The sequence below is a fragment of the Cynara cardunculus genome, assembly GCF_001531365.2.
Source record: "Cynara cardunculus var. scolymus isolate 2C chromosome LG 1, CcrdV1, whole genome shotgun sequence".
Classification (NCBI taxonomy): domain Eukaryota; kingdom Viridiplantae; phylum Streptophyta; class Magnoliopsida; order Asterales; family Asteraceae; genus Cynara; species Cynara cardunculus.
Window position 1 is genome coordinate 15,919,406 of NC_037528.1, and position 7,506 is coordinate 15,926,911.

The window sequence follows — 7,506 nt, forward strand, 5'->3', positions numbered from 1 at the left end:
CCCCCACCCTTCCAAAAAGAAATCAGCGGTGGGTTTTTTACTCAACACAGCCACCCATAAAGCCACTCTACCCAGCATTCTTAGTTAGATTCAGTTCCCCAATCAAGACTAAATCCAACACAAACCTTCTATGCATGCATACATGGGACTAATTTCGTTAGGATCCGGGTATTGTCCAATGTGAAATACAACACATTTATTAAAATTATAGACGTATTATGCATCATTAATATCGTAACATATTCATTACGAAGATGTCGGTTAAGAAAGACACAACTAATTAATAACCACAAGGGTGGTGCCTGGTTGCTTTGAGCTTGGCTCTCAGGTTCAAATCCAAGTAGGAATAAAAATCTCTTTGTGGCCACGGAGTTTAAATGTGGTGACTCTGGGCTATCTGCAAAGCAGGTGGTCGTCCTGGGATTAGTCGGCTCGCATAGCGGTTTGGATATCGAGGTTAATAAGAAAAAAGACACAACTTCTTATATTAAAGGAGTGGTAGATGTTTTACTAAATTAAAAGGGTGTGTAACAACTCATGTTGATGTTTCATTTTTTTGTATAAAGTAGCCAAATATATTAAAACCCCCTAAATTATAGAAGTTTTAGATTTTAAAATTATTAAAAAAAAAAATCATGGTTTAAGTGTGTGTATATATACATGTGCTTTTTTTTTTCTAGAGTTTCAAATGTTGAATTATGGTACTGGGTTTTGGTTATCCACATCGGCGAAGAGGTGATAGATTGAAGGAGAGGTATCGATATTAAAAAGTATGAGATGATGTTTTGTAAAATTGAAGGTGATGTTTGACAGTTGTTGAATAATTTGATGCAAAATGATTAAGGGGGTGTTTGGAAATTTGGATTATTTATAAAAACAACTTATTGACGTATTCCGGTGTGGAACCGGTAATAAACATTTTTGAGTTTGTGGATAAACAGCTTATACCGGTGTCAAACCGGTAATAAGGAGTTTTTGAAGAAGTCAAACCATTCCAACTTATAATAAGTTGATAAAGACTTTTGTAGAAAAACATAAGTTGTTTCAAATAAGCAATCCCAAACACCCTAAGTAGTCAGAATGATTAAAAGGGCTATCATGATATGGTGCAAAATGAAATATAATTGTTTGGTAATTATTACAATGAAATTATGGTACTGGATGGTTAAAGGAGATCCATGATACAAAACCCTTCACGGGATTTTAGAACCATTAAGAGACAGACTTTTTTTTTGCCAAACAAGATCCACTTCTTAGCGATTCAGAAATTGTCTCTTAATGAAACTATTAAGCAGTAAACAAACAACCCCTAAAACACTTAGGAGTTGTTCAATATCGACTTAATAACATGTATGGCTTGTTTGGTATGTCATACGTGGGTATTTAGTTGTGGCTTATTCTGTAAGATAGTGGCCTATTCAATAAAACAAAACAAAAATAGAATCATTTGGATTCAACTATTTATTTGTTTATATTTTACCCTTCCACTCTTTCTTCATCATCCCCATCCCCATCCCCATCCCCATCCCCATCCCCATCCCTTTCGAAATCCTCTTGCAAAACATTCAACATCCTGCATCCCAAGAACATTCAATGGTTGTTTCTCAATTTCATAGAACATTCAACATAAAAGATATTCGCCATGGCAACCTTATTCAACATTCAAATAACATCCCCAAATTTCAGTCAAGAATGACAACCTTAGATTTTGTAGAATCAACTTTCGAGCTCAATCAACGATGGCAGCTATTGGTTTTGCAAAATCAACCCTTTGATTATGGTACATCTTCGTTCTGGTTCGATGTTTATCTTAATCACCATTGTGATTCTATGTTTTTCTTCATCTCCATCCCGAATTCCCGATTAAATTTTTTCATATGATTCGAACCAAGTGCCCCCTCATAGTTGAAAGCACATCGGTGTATAACTTGTAACACTTTCCTAATCCTGTTTAGCTTGTTGCTTTTTCCGTGCCTAAGAAGTTGGAGTAATCACAAGAGAATCAAGACCCCTGTTTAGGTTATAGACGTTTTGCTCGACAAATCGAGGGTAAATCACATAGAATGGTGTTACTTATAGAATCAAGATCCTTGTCGAACGTTCAATTGATTGTTTATCATTCAAATTCAATCGTTGAACATTTTTATCAAACAATTATTTTAGTTGGTGTTTAATGAACATTGAGTTAAAATAGTTATTTCTGATTCAGATTGTTTAGTTAGCACAATAATCGAAACAAGTTAACTTAAATTATACCTACAACTTAATCAAGACAGACAGCTTAATCTGTATTAAACTTAATGGTAAACAATATAACAACCCTTTAGTTTGCTAAATATGACATACACAAAACAAAATATACATTTCACTTAACATGAATATGTATTGGAATGAGACTCGCCCTCGTTGGAGAATGCAGTGTACGTGCCCCGACAGGGTCAACAATTCCAACAAAACCGGAGACCGGGGATGGGGACAGGGATACCTAAAAGTTAAAAACCGGAGATCAGGGATGGGGTAACGTGATCCCAGACCCGCCCTATACCCGTATATTAAGTATAATATATATTTATTATTAAATATTTTGTTTATAATAAAAATAGATTTAATATCATTTTGATTTAGAAAGAGTATTTTGATATTTTTTTCTCATATACATATTTTCTACTGTTGGTTAAGTAAAGGGTGACCAAGCCAATGATGCTTAGTTGGTCTTTTCGGATGATCAGTCGCACTGGGACTGAGACACGGCCCATTGTCTTACTTTTTTTAGATAAAAAACACGGAAAGCCGAAAGAGTTTGATCAAATACTTACGTAGGATTAGGGCTGTAAACGAACTGAACGTTCATCGAACCGTTCGGCAGGAAATTCGTTTATGTTCATTTATATAATAAATGAACGAACATGAACCATTTTTTTTGTTCGTTTAGTTAAACGAACGGACATGAACAATAGTCCCGTTCGTTCATTTATGTTCGTGAACATTCGTTTCTTTACGCTCGTTTATATATTAATTTTAATATACAACTTTTATTTATTTAGTTTGAATTCAAATTTTAAAAAGCCTTTTAAGTATTGGTATATAATAATGGTTGATGAATGATGATTGTTTTGTATATGTTTAAAATATGGATAATTGGTGTCTAATAGTTAATTGAATGCCAAGTATTGGTGTTCATTTGTATATGTTCGTTCGTTCGTTTAGGCCTATTCGTTTATGTTCGTTTATGTTCATTTAGCATGTTAATGAACGAACATAAACGAATACTAACACACCTGATTTCTAAACGAACGAACACTTACACATCTGATTTCTAAACGAACGAACACGAACACAATTAATTTCGTTCGTTTATCGTTCGTGTTTATTCGTTTGTTCGGTCAAGCTAAACGAACGAACATGAACAAGCCTCTGTTCGCGTTCGTTCGGTTCATTTACAGCCGTACGTAGGATGTTGTGATTTTGTTTACATATGAATATTTGATACTCCATGAAAATAAGATTTGAGAAATGTCTAATACCTTCATTTTTCTCCATGAGTTATGTTACGTCAATCTCTTTAAATAACAATAAGTAACCCAAAACATAACGGTTAATAAAACCATGTATGTCGTAGAGAAAGTCTTACAAAATCTAAATACAATTAATAACCCAACGTTAACCTATCCCATACCGGATTACGTTACAAAATGATTTCAAACATAAAATCTAGACATCCCGAAATCTACAAAAATATAATTCTCTAAGCGATAACCTTGTCCTTGTCCACCATTAACCTCTTGCTCTAGGGATGCATACTAATAGTCAGTTTTATAAAGATCAGTGAGCTCATGGTTTCGTGACACGTCTTATCATGCATAAAACAAACATATACCCGAAATAAAAATTGGTTGCACATTTATTTTAGAACCATTTAACAAATTATGGGATCTCTTACATCGCCCTGTCGAGTTAAGGTCTTACTGTCATTGACATTTCCCCGTGTTATATACAGCTCTCTCTTGTTCGATCCCTATTTCCTAGGAAGTGCCACCCTTATGACATGTCGACCCATTTCCATACCTAATTGAAAATAATAACCCGTTTCTAACATGCTAATTAATATTCAAAAATACGTAAATAAATAGCATGCAACCCATAATAATAATTCACATAGATGTATCAAGCCCATAATTATGTACAGAAAAATAACGTAATATTAAAATAATTTGTTCATAAGCATATATCACAGTTAAAGTCTCATGAATACTTACTTGACTACATAGGTTGCAAGTAATCGTCCCTGACTGATAACCTCAAGGTCGATGTGATATCGACTCTTGATTTCAAGCACCGGCCTCTTTTAGTTTATTGTTCTCGGCTTCCTTTTCTCTTTGATCTCGTTTGGTTTGCAGAAATGAAATGGATTTTGGGAGATTTGGATTTCAAATCCATTCCAATCCCATGTTCGGTTTGCTGGATTGTCCGGATTTGAAATCCTACAAACATAGGATTTTGAAATCTTTGAGGAGTGCTTGGGATTTCACAGGATTTTGTATGATTGTATGTAATAAGGTTCTAAAAAATGTTCAAAACATTTGTTTTGCAATAATCGATTAATAAAATGTAACTTAATTATTTTTATAATTTTATATGAAGTACTTACAAATAATGGAATCCAATTATTTAATTATCTCTTAATAGTTCCGTTAAGAGGCATCATCTGAATCGTTAAGAGATGAATCTTGTTTGACAAAAAAAATTATGCCTCTTAATGAAATTAAAACCCTCTGAATGATTTTGTATCTCGGGACTCCCTTAACAATTCAGCGACCTAATTCTATTATAAACAATTATCAAAAAAATTATATTTCATTTTGCACTATATAAAAGTCTTTTAATCATTCTACACCAAATCTTTCAATAAAACCCATCACAAAATTCTAAATTCATGTCCACGAAACCTCAAGAGGGAGCACATACTTGATTTAAGAATGAACTCAAAACCCCCCAACTTGGTCCTCCCATTTATCGTCGGCAAACCAAGTCCATTTGCCTACTTTTCCTTATTTATTTAATTTACACATCAATTTTTCTTATTTATTTAATTTACAACAACAATATTAATGAAATTTAAATCGAAGAAATAGAACTTGTTTTTATAATCGATAATATACAAATCATTTCTAATTTGTGGTGTTATAACATGTAAGATTTAAACATGAACCCGTTTCTATCGAATATGGTATTTAACACATGTTTTTAAAAAATCTTGCATAAACGAAGAAAAGAAATCTTGTTGGGGATCCATATTCCCCAATAGGAACGAGGACAGAGATTAGGGTCCCCACCTCATCCTCATGCCTAAACATGAATCCTGCAAATCACACAACTTGTAGTATGGGAGCCGGTTGTTTTTGTAAAAACAAAAGCAAATATATTGGCTTTTAATATTAAGAGGAAATTTGGTTCAGATTCAAACGAGTAGTTTATAAATTTATTTAAGTTTTTAAAATAAATTTTTTTTTTGGGAATTTCATAAATAATTTAAAATATACTTTTTTAATCAATTATGTAAGAATATTATAAATATTTAAATACAGTTTTAACGTATTTTGACTTCGTTTTTTGTCTATAATATCATCTATCAAAATGTTAGAAATAAAATATAACGTAAAATCAATTTATTTTCAAATAATTGGAGCAAAATTGATGTCTTTTTCAACATTTATTGTTCAAAAAAGAATTCCATAAATATCAAGTGCTTTAATTTGAGGGTTGGAGGTGCGGTGGACTAGAGAACACTGCAAACCATTTAAGGGTGGCCCAGAGGGTATGTCGATGGTGTCGTCATACGAATCCTTTTGTCGTTGGAGATCTTCAAAATATTATTAGCTCTTTTTGATAAATTTAGGTGTCGTTTACCAAATGATTACCCAAGTAATCGCTTACCAAATCATATTACATTATCGGATGAATATGACAAGGACCAAGAATCTTATCCGGTAAGTAAGGGCAATGACTCTTACCACGGTAAGTGCTTACCGGGTAAATTGTTGCATACGATGCCGTTTTGATGGACTAAAATCTTACTCGTAAGTAAATGATAATGTTAATTTTTGCCGATAAACACCTACCGTGTAAGTGATTGGTAAACAGCCCCTTAATGATAATAGGAATTAACATCGTCGAAATAAACAACCTACCTTATAGTTGAGTTAGTAAAGTGATTTAACATCGTCAAAAACAATAAGTGTCCGTGTAACTTTGAATCCCGTAAGTTATGATGAAATTTTTTGATAGCCCATAACTTGATATTTATGAGAAAGTGGAACAGAGTTGTTACAATATTTTTTATATTTTGTTTATTTTTATAATTTTTTTAATGATCTATAATTATTGCCATTATCCTATTGCAATAGTTCTTGCTAAGAAGAACGCCCATGTTGTGGCAATTCCACCCAGAAGGTAATGAGTTACTCCTACAGTACGTCCTTGTATAATGCTTAAGGCTCTTGGCTGGATAGTAAGAGCAACTTTTAATTTATTATGAGCCTAAACGATGGATTCAGTAAGTTCTTGCCAATAACCACGTCCACTGAATAGAAAGCTTCAAAAAAAGTCAAGATCAAACCTGCCTTTGCACATTAACAATTCAAAATTTTAACAAATTCTTTGCGCTTTAGCTCATTCTTCAGAAACTCAAGATAAATAATAATTCTTTACTCTGAGTCAATTTCAAACATAAAATAAAACTCATTTAAATTAATGAGTGGAGTAGTGTAACATTAATGTTCGACTTGACTCGTCCAAAAGCCTGATAAACTTTGAAGTCCATAAACAAGGTTATAGAAACAATTCGTTCATTAATATTGTAGAGAATAAAAAACCATCAAGCTAAGTACCTATCCTGCTGGCGTGAAGAATTATGTGGAAATCTGCTATTTGAATATGGAATATCGTAACAAGAAAATCGGGAATCAGGAATCATGTAGTCAATACATCACACTATATATATAAGATTTTTTTTTGACTTAGCTTTAATATAAACGATAGTTTCGAGCTCGAGCCAAAACATGTCAATTGATTTCAAGTATGAACCCATAAATACATTTATTAAACTTTAATTTAGGTAATAACATGTAACTTAAAACTGATAAATGGGCTTGAAACTCGAGCATGGACCTTGACATTAACCTGATATTTTTATTTTTTGTTGAAGCTAAAAAAGTTGTCACTTGACTAACTTGAGTTCACTAGTTAACACCCTTATTAGGTTATGTTTGGCAAACTAGCTGATAAGCTACCTGATGGCTGATAAGCTAGTTTTTAGCTTATAAGCTAACTTCTAGCTGATAGATAAATCATTCTTGATAAAACTAACTGATAATAATGTAAAATAACAAAAAAGAACATTTTAAAAAATTAATCAATTATAATATTTCAAAATACAATCGAAACAAATTTCTAATAATGTAATATATTAACTAATACAAACAAGATAATAAAAAGAAAAATATTATA